Below are 13,576 nucleotides of genomic sequence, written 5' to 3'. Positions count from 1 at the left end.
ATCAGCATCGAGGGGAAGGACGTCGAGATCTCGGACAAGGTCCACGTCGAGGACATCACAGACGACGTCGACACATCGTCGCCGGTCTGGGTCCAGAAGATATCTGCCCTCGCCGTTGAGGCGACACCGCCGTTCGCCGTCGACGAGAAGATCGTAGGCGCGCAGAAAGTCGCCATTGAGAAGGCAGTCGACGTCGAGGAGGTACCATCGGAGCTCGAAGTTGAGACCTGTCACCTTCTGTGGTCAGCCTCTCCTGAGATTTCAAGATCGCGACGACATCGACGTTCGCCATCAAGGGGCACCGCTTCCAGAGTTTCCTCTTCGAGGCCTTCCCACAAGCGGAGGAGGGTAATTTCTACCTCGGACTCTGAAAATTCTAGAATCTATTCTCCAATCAGGTCACCGGAACCAGCTCAGCCTGTGGCTCCTCCATCAGTTGCCGCTGCGGCCTAGGACACCTGAGCCTCCTCCACCGACTCCACCTCAGCCTCAGCCTCTTCCTCGGCCACCGGTAGCTCCACCTGTGCCAGTGATCCCAACCAAGAAGGCCAAGATCTCGATCCCGGCCAAGACATCACTCTCGCAGCTAGCACCGATCTTCTACCAGATCTCGCCGTTGTCCTCATGAGAGGTCACGTTCCAGATATACTAGAGATACGGAGTCCTCTAGTGGAGGAAGATATTCGCCTACCCTGTCGGATTCTCCACCTCCGAGAGTGTCGCCTGTCGATGACATTACCACGTTTCAGGAGGTTTTAGTAAGGGGAGCGGCGAAACTGGGCATTGCACTATCCGTGCCTGCCCCTACTACATCGGTGATCTTTGAGACACTACAGCGGAAGCAAGCCTCTCGGCCTCTGCTTCCTTTGGTGCCTGGGTTGGAGGAACCGGCGATGGAATTGTTCCTGACGCCTGCCTCAGTGAAATCTGCACCCTCGTGGCTTCAGAAGAAATACCGCCCCCCGGACTCGGACCCTGCATTCCTTTGGGCAGATCTTCCCCCCCCCATTGGATTCAGTTATAGTGGTGGCGGCGAAAAAGCAGCACGCTACGGCCCCTTCGACCACAGTTCCACCGGACAAGGAAAGACTTAGGCTTGATTCTGCGGGGAGGAAGGTCTGCAGCACTGCAGCCACTTCGATGAAGGCAGCGAGCTCTACTGCCCTCCTGGGCCGGTACGACCGCTCCTTGTGGGAGTCCCTTCAACAGTTCATAGAACTCCTGCCTAGAGACAAACATGAAGATTTCCAGGAGGTTCTCAATGAAGGTCTGATGGTCTCTAATCAGATTATCAGTGCTGCTGCGGACACCTCTCTCCTTGCAGCCCATGGATATTGTCATGGTGTGACTCTGCGACGCCATTCATGGTTGCGTCTCACCTCCTTTAAACCGGAGGCCCAGCAGCGCATCGCTAATCTCCCATTCTCGGGTTCCACCCTCTTTGGTTCCCATGCGGACGAGGAGATGACTCGAATGAAAGCTGAAGTTGAGACCCTCAAGGCTGTTGGCTTGGAAAAGCCTAAGGAGCAGCATAGGAGTTTCCGCCCCTACCAACGGCGTTACTCTAACCAACGGTTCCAACGCGGACAGGGCTGTCAGGCTGGACAGCAGCAGCAGCAGTTTCAGCGACAACCCTTTCAGAGACGTCAGAGAGGCAGGGGTAACAAGCAGTCGACATCGGAGAACAAGGCCCCCGCTGGTTCTAAGCCCCGAGAGGTTACTTCCCCCTCTTCTGTTACCCACTCCGGTGGGGGGGGAAATATTCAAAATTACCTGGCAGAGTGGAGAAAGATAACTCAGGACCATTGGGTGCTGAATATTGTTCGCAATGGGTACTGTCTACGTTTCATCAGCCCTCCTCCATCGATTCTACCAGTTTGTTCACAATACCTGTTGCGCAAACTTCAAGTGGAGGCCGATACCCTGTTAAGAAAAAGGGCGATAGAACCGGTTCCTCCTCCTCGAAGGGGGAAAGGTCTATACTCCAGGTTCTTTCTCGTACGCAAAAAATTGACAAAAAAGAATTCAGACCCATTCTTGATTTACGACAAGCAAACAAATGCATTTGCAGAGAAAACTTTTGCATGCTGTCCCTGCACCAGATTTATCCTCAGCTGCTTCAGTGGGACTGGCTATGCGCCATAGATCTGCAAGACGCGTAATTCCATGTACCCATTGCAGGGAAGCATCGAAAGTTCCTTCGGTTCCTAGTCGGCGCCAATCATTACCAATATACAGTGCTTCAATTCAGCCTGAAGTCTGCGCCCAGGACTTTTTCAAAGTGCATGGCGGTGGTTGCAGCGCACCTGAGGAAGAACAAGGTGTTCGTTTATCCGTACCTGGACGACTGGCTGATCAAAGCCGCCACGTTTCAGGAAGCACAGCTACATTTCAACAGGACGGCCGTTCTGTTGAATCGTTTGGGGCTTCACGTCAATGTCTGTCCCGACTTCTGTTCAGTGTCTGCAGTCAGGGCTCTCAAAATCCGAAAAATTGTACTCGTCCTGCAGGTCTAGTGCCTTGGAAAATCCCCTCGACCTCACTGCAACCTACTTGACCTCCGTCTCCGAAAACGGAGCAAAAGTGACAAGATAACAAGATTTAAAGGCATCTTTATTGCTCATTCCCTTTGTGAGCAATAAAAATGCCTTTAAATCTTGTTATCTTGTCACTTTTGCTTCGTTTTCAAAGACAGAGGACAAAAGTTAGTTTGTCTTCCTACTCGCCAGAAAGGGCGAGTAGGACCTAAAAAATAGCTCGTCCTCATCAATTCTCCCTCGCAAATGCGAGCGGGCGAGTGGATTTGTCGAGCCCTGGCAGTACCTGGGAGCCTCCATCGATATACTCAAGGCAAGGTGTGTCCTTCGGAGGAGCGAAGCTTATCAATCCTTCGGGAGGCTCAGGCTCTGATGTCCGTTCCCTCGCCGACGGTGAGGACTGTGTCCTCTCGCCTGGGTTCCATGGCCTCTTGTATCTTTCTCACTCCACATGCACGCCTCCACATGCGGCCTCTGCAGGAATGTCTGGAGGATCAGTGGGACCAGAAACGAGGGAGTAGGGAGGATAGGATCCAATTGTCTCAACACGCCGTCCAGTTCCTGAAGTGGTGGTGTTCACCTCCCAATCTTCTCAGAGGGATTCCGTTCCACAAAGAGATACCGACTCAGACCATTGTGATAGATGCGTCTCTCCACGGCTGGGGAGCGCATTCGGACCACTTCCAGATACAGGGCATGTGGTCCCAGACGGAGACCACGTATCACATCAACTTTCTGGAACTCCGAGCGATTCATTTAGCGCTGAAAGCCTTCCAGCCATCTTTTCGAACGAGTTCCCTGCTTGTACAGACGGAAAACACAACAACAATGTTTTACCTCAACAAGCCGGGGGGCTCAAGATCGCGCATACTGTCTCGGGAAGCGCAGACGATCTGGAACTGGCTGCTGGCCAGGGACCTGACGATAACGGCGACTCATCTACCAGGTGTGCAGAATGCTCAGGCAGATGCGCTCAGCAGACTCGTTCAAGAAAATCACGAATGGGTCTTAAACGACGAGGTGTTAAGAGAAATCTTTGCAAGATGGGGCACTCCAGAAATCGATCTGTTTGCCACCGCAGAAAACAGCAAATGCCGAGACTTTGCCTCCAGGTTTTACCAACCGGGGACGCTGGGGAATGTACTCTGGATCAACTGGACGAACAGCTTTCTCTACGCTTTTCCACCCATTCCCCTGATCCCGACAGTGTTGACCAAGCTGTCCCAGTCCCGGGCCAAGATGATTCTCATTGCTCCGGAATGGCCTCGGCAATGGTGGTTCACTGACCTCCTACACCTGTCTCTCCTGCCGCTTCTTCGTCTTCCGTGTCGGCCAGACCTTCTCACGAAGTTCGGAGGGCAGATGGTGCACCCCACCCTCTCGTCGTTGATTTTGGCAGCATGGCTCCTGAGCTAGTGCAGTATGGACATTTAAATCTCCCTCAGAACTGCATGGAGATATTAAGAAAAGCGAAAAGACAGTCTACAAGGACATCCTACGCATACAAATGGAAGAGATTTTGCATTTGGTGCGCGTCCAAAGATGCACACCCTACATCCTGCAAGGAGGATGTCATTCTCTCATACTTACTACATTTGGCTCAATTTGGCCTTAATTTTCATTCCATTAACGTTCACCTAGCAGCGTTAACTGCGTATAGGAAATGCCTTTCACAAACTTTCTTTTTCCAAATCCCGGTCATCAAAGATTTTTGGGAAGGTTTGAAGAAGATGTTTCCTCCCATTAGGCGTCCTTCGCCTCCGTGGGAACTTAATGTGGTGCTGTCGAGACTAATGAAGGAGCCTTTTGAGCCCATTTATAAGGCTTCTCTCCAGCATCTGTCCTGGAAGGCAGCTTTCCTTGTAGCTATAACATCGGCTCGCAGGGTGAGTGAGAGCCAGGCTCTGTGTTCCCAAGAGCCCTATACTGTGTTTCATCCATCAAAGGTTGTCATGAGAACTCACCCAAAGTTCCTTCCTAAGGTGGTGTCAGAGTTCCATGTGAATCAGACGATTACTTTGCCCGCGTTTTTTCAGCATCCTTCCTCTCCGGCGGAGAGGTCCCTTCATTCACTTGATGTGAGAAGGGTGTTGAAATTCTACTTAGATAAGACAAAGGAGATTCGCAGATCAGATCAATTATTTGTTAATTATGGATCTGTCAGGACTGGTCTTGCTACCTCCAAGCAGTCCATCTCTAGGTGGATTGTGTCCTGTATCCAACTGTGTTATCATAAAGCTAACAAGACTCTAGTTAGTAAGCCTAAGGCTCACTCTACCAGAGGGAAAGCTGCTATAGCGGCTTTTCTCCGTAATGTCCCTATTGCAGAAATCTGTAAGGCTGCCACTTGGAAGTCAGTCCATATCTTTACTAAACACTACTGCCTGGACTCTGATGCCAGGGCAGATGCTCAGGTTGGGCAGGCTTTGCTGAGGAATCTATTTGCTCAGTTGTGGGTTTGTCTGTTTCTTCCACCGCTGGGTTTGGTTTTTTTGGGATGGTCTTGCCATTCTATTCACATGATTATGACTATACATGGAGATCCCCTACTATAGAAGGAGTAGTTTCTTACCTGTAACTAGAGTTCTCTAGTAGGGGTATCTCTGTTATAGTCGTAAGCAACCAGCCCTCCTCCCCGGTGGATGAAAGCCCTCCTACCCGGTGGATGAAACGGTACTATCCTGAATGCAGCAGGCCTGGCTTTATACACCTACAGGTAAGAAACTACTCCATTCATAATATACTGACCAGTGCAGCTGAGAGTGCCCTATGTGTGCTAGTGATGGATTCATAATATACTAACAAATGCTGCTGAGACTGCCCTGTGTGTGCTAGTGATGGATTCATAATATACTGACCAGTGCTGCTAAGACTGCCCTATGTGTGCTATGGATGGATTCATAAGTGCTGCTGAGACTGTGTGCTAGGGATGGATTCATAATATATTGACCAGTGCTGCTGAGACTGCCCTTTGTGTGCTAGTGATGTATTCATAATATACTGACAAGTGCTGCTGAGACTGCCGTGTGTGCTAGTGATGGATTCATAATCTACTAATCAGTGCTGCTGAGACTGCCCTATGTGTGCTAGTCACGGATTCATAATATACATACTAGTGCTGCTGAGACTGTTGTGTGTGCTAGTGATGGATTCATAATATAGTGGCCAGTGCTGCTGAGACTGCCGTATGTGTGCTAGTGATGAATTCATAATATACCAACAAGTGCTACTGAGACTGCCCATGTGTGCTAGTGATGGATTCGTAATATACTGACAAGTGCTGCTGAGACTGCCCTGTGCGTGCTAGTGATGGATTTATAATATACCGACCAGTGCTGCTGAGACTGCCCAATGTGTGCTAGTCACGGATTCATAATATACCAACCGGTGCTGCTGAAACTGCCCTATATGTGCTAGTGATGGATTCATAATATACTGTCAATGCTGCTGAGACTGCCCTATGTGTGCTAGTGATGGATTCAGAATATACTGACCAGTGTTGCTGAGACTGCCCTATGGGTGCTAGTGATGGATTCATAATATACTGTCACTGCTGCTGAGACTACCCTATGTGTGCTAGTCACGGTTTCATAAAATACCGACCGGTGCTGCTGAGACTGCCCTATGGGTGCTAGTGATGGATTCATAATATGCCTGCAGGCATGGCCAGGATGTTCACAAAGTACAAGAAAGGACTATCGTCTTTGACAAGAATGTGACAATCATTTAATCTAAGCCAACGTGCTTTGTCATTAACATAAGGTCTCTGCCTGAGAGACCAATGAGATTTTCAGGCTACACTTTTGCAATTGCTTTATTCATCTTCGTGCGTTCTCAAATTTGCCTGAAAATGCACCATTTGCCCAGGTCAGTTCATGTGCATTCAGTCTCTGGGTTCTTCAAGCTATGCCTCGCTTTACCTCCCTAGTGGACATGAGGCTCTTGTGGCGATGGGAGATGCGCTGTGCAAACCTGTTTATTTAGCAGCCGTGTCCATGGTACAGGACCGTGGCAAGAACTTCACTTGGGACATGGACCAGTAGCAGGGATCATTGTGTCAGCAGGTCTCGCGCCGCTGGCGTCCAGCCCAGCGTGGATTCCAGTGGCTTCCTCGGGCGGGCGATACATGCAGCGGCATGAGAACAGTTCAGAGCAGGGAGAAGCTCGTGGGTCGTCTACATCGTCCAGTCCGGGCATCCGTATCCAGACAGCAGGTGTTTTATTTCAACAGTTGTGGCCTCTGATCCGTGTCAAGGTGTCCACATCAGCAATGACGACGGCTCCTATTGCATAAAAGTCCCAATGGGGAATGACGGCTCAGTCTCTCAAGAACACGGCAGTGATGCCAGATGACATGATATAGCTCTCACTTCAATGTGTTTGAAGTTCACTATGAGAAGCACTTGAGGGGATCAGGAGACCCGCACACCATGGGTCACTCCAGGCTACGTCTCCTCTTACAGTAATTTTCTATTAAGTGTTCCTCACTCCAGAAACACACTGGCCTTCTCCTCCTGAACAATCCCTCCTCCTGCAGGGCCGGGCGCTCTCATTTCCTTTCTGAGGGTACAGACAGGCTTCTAGGTACTAGACAGACCCTCCGCTTCTCCAGCAGGCGATGTCCCCTTCCCTCTGGGAGAAAGGCTGTTGTTTAGACAACAGCTCTGGTCACTGAGCAGCTCCTTCAGTACTCTGCGGAGCACTCCTGGGAAGAACTCCCCAAGAAGAACTTGAGATTTGAATAAAGTGGGGGGGTTCGAGTGTCTCTCTTGACTATTCCAGACAGGGGATGTGGATCCAGTGTTTAAGGTTTTGTAACTGTCTTTCCAGTGGGTTCATTTCGGATGTCTTTTTCTGGATATTTGTCAGACACAGCTTGTGTGCAAGGTGATGGCTCGCACAGAAGGTAGGAATGATGCTGGTTCCAAGCTGGAGTATCCAAAACCAAGACACAATGAAGGGTGGATCACTGCACTCGGCTGTCATCAGCCTTCCTGAGGTAGCAATCGACATACAAAAGGACAAACCCTATCTTGAAACTTCCTTATGTTGATTAACAGAAACTGCTGGCCCTCCCAACACAGGAAGAATTAATCGGGCACTGTTTGCTAACAAGAACCTAATTGAATTTTTTACAAGTAGCCCAGTCTGCATCGTCCTTCGTGTTATTATCTGGGTCTCCACCCTCCAGCCACAGAAACCACTGTCCACTGCCTAAAGAAGCTTTATCCACCCTTCGCCTTGTGCTACGCTGTTGGACCTGGCACCATCAGCGTGGGTCTCCCTTCCATTTTTTTGCTGTTGCCTCCTGTATTTTTGCTATGTGTTTTGCTGGTCTAGATGCTTTGGGCACTTTGCCACTGCTATTCATTGCCAAAGTGCAAGTGCTCCCTATTGTAAATTGTTGCAATGGATTAGTGACTCCAGGATTGGCTTATTTGATTTACTTGTCAGACCCTAGTACAGTGCACCGTGTGTGCCCAGGGCCTGTAAATCAAATGCTGCTGGTGGGCTTGCAGCACTGGTTGTGCCACCCACAGAAGCATCTTGTAAAATGTGACTCAGGCCTGCCATTGCAGAGCCTGTGTGCAGTCTGGGGCTGCTTTGTCGACTTGGCAAGTGCACCCACTTGACAGTCCCTAAACCTTCCCTTTTCTACATATTAGTCACCCCTAAGGTAGGGGCAGGGTGCATTGTATGTAAAAGGTAGGACATGCCCTGATGTGTGTGGCATGTCCTGATAGTGAATTACAGCCAATTTTGTTTTTCACTATTGCAAGGCTACCCGTTCCCATAGGCCAGAATGGGCAGTTTGATTATAACATCTTATAATCCTAACTGACTCAGGGAACATGGTAGAAAAACAAATGTAGTATGCCTGCACTCAGAATTATAAAATACATCTTTTAGTAAAGTTGGTTTTAACATTCGGTGTGTGAAAATACCACTTTTAGAAAGTAGAAATTTCCTTGCCTAACCATCCAGCCTGCCTCTGCTAGGTTGTGTATTCTATGTCTGGTTTGTGAGTGACAGGGGCTGGGGCGGCTCCAGGAGGCAGGGTGAGGCAGCACTAGGCTGAATAGACCCATCTGCAATGGGAGTGGTGGGAGAAGTAGCACCTGGGCCTGAATAGGGCTGTGCCTGCCTTCCATAATGCTGGCTCCACCTCCTGTGATGCGTCTGATGACCCTGGCCCACACTGACAAAGGAAGAAGTTGTGCACTGGTAGAATGCACCCAGAACTGGTTTGGACTAGGTACATCTGAAAACAGTAGACACCTCGGCTATTGACTGGTCTTACAATACCATAAAGCACATCATTGATATATGAAATGGCTCAGTGTACACAAAATTCTTAGACTAAAATATACATTTTATTGGTTATAAATTCATGATAAGAATAAAATAATTCAAAATACTACGACATAATACATATAGCAACATATTCACAATTATATATTACATACAGGACAATGGATACAATACAGAAACGTCAAACAAATAACCTGAAAGCACATAAAAGTAAAATCATTATTGCTGGTTGGAACAAAGTGTGGCTAGATCTTTAGACAAGTTCTTAATGATTTGTCTACGCGCGTTTCGGCGCAAAAAATGCTTTCTTCATAACGGCCACAGCAACCTGGATAAACGTAAATGAACATCATATATATCAACAATGTAATAAAATTATGTACACTGAGTCAAAAAGACCCAAAGTTAAATAACCAAGGATATGCAGAAAAGCTAACAATGGTGACAATTATTGTTTCTGTGTAAATAGGGCATGCAACGAAACGTTCTGATATAGAAAGAATCCAGAAAAATGAAAAGAGAAGAACTAATCTCAAGAAAGGTACAGACACTCTCTGCTTTCAGAGACAAAGGATTTGTGTGTATAAAAAGTGGGTCCCAGACCCCAGAACTTTAGATCACTTCTGGGAATCAAGACGACCCTTTGCCAAGGAGAAGAACCAAGGAAGCTGAAGAAGGAGACTGCCCCGTGCTGTGCTGTTGGGTTGGCCTGCAGTGGTTACTTTATTGCCAAGGAAAGGAGAAAAGGAACTTTGTGTTTAGTTTTACAATCTTGAAGAAGAATCTCCAAGGGCTTGAATTGTGCTTACTTCCTGCCTGTAGTCTCAGGGATACAAGACTTCACCACCAGCTCCCCTGATTTCCCTTGCTGGGAATTCTGCCTGCAGAGAGGTGCCTACTGTTGTTTGGGCCCACTGAGAAGACTGCGTGTCGGTGGGAGCTGGAAGCACGACGCAACGAGGAGAAGCGTGTCGCCACTGCAGCAGTTGCCGTCGCATCGCCGCAGAAGTATGCCGCCGCCACAGCTGTTCGCCATTGCATCATCTACGAAGCTTGTCGCATCCCCAGAGAAGCGTGTTGCTGCCGCAGAGGTCGCCGTCGCATCACCGGAGAAGCGTGTCGCAGGGCCTGTCGCGGCTCAGAAGTTACCGAGTTCGTCGCATGGCTGTCGGGCATGCCCGCATCGCATCCAACGTTGTCGCCTTGCATCAGGACGCCATTTTATCGCATCGGATCATCGCATCGAGGTGCCATCTTGTCGCATCGTCCCCGGGCCGCAGTAAGAAACAACGTATCCACTCCCCACACAGTAAGGAAGCGACACATCACCTCCCTTGCACTGCAGTAAGGAACCCACGCATCCACTCCCCTCAGTGTAAGGAACGGCGCATCAACTTCCCTGCGACACTTTTTGTTTGTTTGCGTGACGTATCTAAGGTACTTTGAGAGTAAAATGTTGCATTTGCCATCTACATTGAACTAAGCTATTTTCTACCATTTTAAAGTCTATTTTCGATTACAGTACTGTGGATTTGTGTTTGGTCTTGTGTTAAGCCTAGTAAAGATTACTTATTTTTCTTAACTGGTGTGGTGTACATTTGTAGTGTTTTAACTATTTTACTGTGTGTTCACAAATGCTACACACACTGCCTCTGAGATAAACCTGTCTGCTCATGCCAAGCTACCAAGGGGGTGATCTGGGGTTATTTTAGAAGTGTAGCCCCTCACCCTGACTAGAAGCAAGGGTCCTCATGTTGATTAACAGAAACTGATGGCCCTCCCATCACCCCTGCAGTCTACTGAACAGCAGTGCCCAAGATGTATTAAGCAGCTGCTGTTTGCTATCAAGAACCTCATTTAATTTTTAAAGGTAGCCCGGTCTCTGTCCACCGCGTTAGTATCTAGGTCTCCACTCTCCCGCCACAGAAATGTAGTCAATGCACCTCCACTGCCAGAGGAAGCTTTGTCCGCCACAATGTATGCTGAGTTTCACACTAAAGCTTTACCTTAACTGAATGAGGTCAGCGGGCTTTACTATACTCAGACATAGAAAAAATTTCTTTTAAAGCCTAATGGTTCACAAATCACGGAAGGGTGCCACCACCTCTTTCTATGACTAACGTCACATTGTCATGGAAAAGCCTAGACTTCTCTGCATACAAAGTGCTAGAATACCAGTTTCACATGCAGTTGGACTCTCAGGGCAGGGGTACATGCCAGTACACCATACAACAAAACTGTAGCCCGATGCAAGATACCTTGTTACGTGAGTCATGTTCCCTCAGAAACTCTTTGTTGACATGGTTGCCTGGAAACCCTTTTTGACCCTCCACACATGGGTCACCTTCCCGCAGTGCCTTAACAAATGTTAGACCCAGGACGGTCTTTAAACAGGTGCCTGCTCCTCCTGGGCATCTGCCTTTCCCTTCTTGGATACACGTTTGAGGGAACCGGTTTCGAGCATTCATCTGCCTCTTTGCCTCTGCTCTGAGTGACTGGTTCAGGAGCTCTGGTCTCTGTCAGGAAATGAGCAAGAAACCAAATTCTCTCCTAATAGGCCTTCTGCTCGTACCTCCTCATGCACGGCGCTCTTCTCGTACCCCATCTGCTTGTACCTCCTCGTGCAGAGTGCTCTTCTCATACCCCATCTGCTTGTACCTCCTCGTGCAGAGTGCTCTTCTCATACCCCATCTGCTTGTACCTCCTCGTGCAAGGTGCTCTTCTCATACCCCATCTGCTTGTACCTCCTCTTTCAGGGCATGCTTCTCATACATCTGCTTGTACCTCCTCGTGCAGGGCACCCTTCTCATACATCTGCTTGTACCTCCTCGTGCAGAGTGCTCTTCTCATACCCCATCTGCTTGTACCTCCTCGTGCAAGGTGCTCTTCTCATACCCCACCTGCTTGTACCTCCTCGTGCAAGGTGCGCTCTTCTCATATCCCATCTGCTTGTACCTCCTCTTGCAGGGCATGCTTCTCATACATCTGCCTGTACCTCCTCGTGCAGGGCACCCTTCTCATACATCTGCTTGTACCTCCTCGTGCAGAGTTCTCTTCTCATACCCCAACTGCTTGTACCTCCTCGTGCAAGGTGCTCTTCTCAAACTCCATCTGCTTGTACCTCCTCTTGCAGGGTGCTCTTGTCGTACCCCATGTGCTTGTACCTCCTCATGCAGGGCACTCTTCTCATATCCCTTCTGTTTGTACCTCCTCGTGCAGGGTGCTCTTCTCGTACCCCATGTGCTTGTACCTCCTCATGCAGGGCACTCTCCTCATATCCCTTCTGCTCGTACCCCCTCATACACGGCGCTCTTCTCGTACCCCTTCTGCTTGTACCTCCTCCTTCAGGGCACTCTTCTCGTAAACCCTTCTGCTTGTACCTCCTCGTGCAGGGTGCTCTTCTCATACCCCATCTGCTTGTACCTCCTCGTGCAAGGTGCTCTTCTCATACCCCATCTGCTTGTACCTCCTCATGCAGAGTGCTCTTCCCATACCCCATCTGCTTGTACCTCCTCTTGCAGAGCACTCCTCTCATACCCCTTCTGCTTGTACCTCCTCTTGCAGGGTGCTCTTCCCATACCCCATCTGCTTGTACCTCCTCTTGCAGAGCACTCCTCTCATACCCCTTCTGCTTGTACCTCCTCTTGCAGGGTGCTCTTCCCATACCCCATCTGCTTGTACCTCCTCTTGCAGAGCACTCCTCTCATACCCCATCTGCTTGTACCTCCTCTTGCAGAGCACTCCTCTCATACCCCTTCTGCTTGTACCTCCTTATGCAGGGTGCTCTTCTCGTACCCCATCTGCTTGTACCTCCTCTTGCAGGGTGCTCTTCTCATACCCCATCTGCTTGTACCACCTCTTGCAGGACACCCTTCTCATACATCTGCTTGTACCTCCTCATGCAGGGTGCTCTTCCCATACCCCATCTGCTTGTACCTCCTCTTGCAGAGCACTCCTCTCATACCCCTTCTGCTTGTACCTCCTCTTGCAGGGTGCTCTTCCCATACCCCATCTGCTTGTACCTCCTCTTGCAGAGCACTCCTCTCATACCCCTTCTGCTTGTACCTCCTCTTGCAGGGTGCTCTTCCCATACCCCATCTGCTTGTACCTCCTCTTGCAGAACACTCCTCTCATACCCCATCTGCTTGTACCTCCTCTTGCAGGGCACCCTTCTCATACATCTGCTTATACCTCCTCATGCAGGGTGCTCTTCCCATACCCCATCTGCTTGTACCTCCTCTTGCAGAGCACTCCTCTCATACCCCTTCTGCTTGTACCTCCTTATGCAGGGTGCTCTTCTCATACCCCATCTGCTTGTACCTCCTCTTGCAGGGTGCTCTTCTCATACCCCATCTGCTTGTACCTCCTCGTGCAAGGTGCTCTTCTCATACCCCATCTGCTTGTACCTCCTCTTGCAAGACACCCTTCTCATACATCTGCTTGTACCTCCTCGTGCAGGGTGCTCTTCCCTTACCCCATCTGCTTGTACCTCCTCTTGCAGAGCACTCCTCTCATACCCCTTCTGCTTGTACCTCCTCTTGCAGGGCACCCTTCTCAAACATCTGCTTGTACCTCCTCTTGCAGGGTGCTCTTCTCATACCCCATCTGCTTGTACCTCCTCGTGCAGGGTGCTCTTCCCATACCCCATCTGCTTGTACCTCCTCGTGCAGGGTGCTCTTCCCATACCCCATCTTCTTGTACCTCCTCTTGCAGAGCACTCCTCTCAT

This window comes from Triturus cristatus, chromosome 2_2, assembly GCF_964204655.1.
Source record: "Triturus cristatus chromosome 2_2, aTriCri1.1, whole genome shotgun sequence".
Taxonomy (NCBI): Eukaryota; Metazoa; Chordata; class Amphibia; order Caudata; family Salamandridae; genus Triturus; species Triturus cristatus.
Note: the sequence above shows the minus strand (reverse complement) of the source record.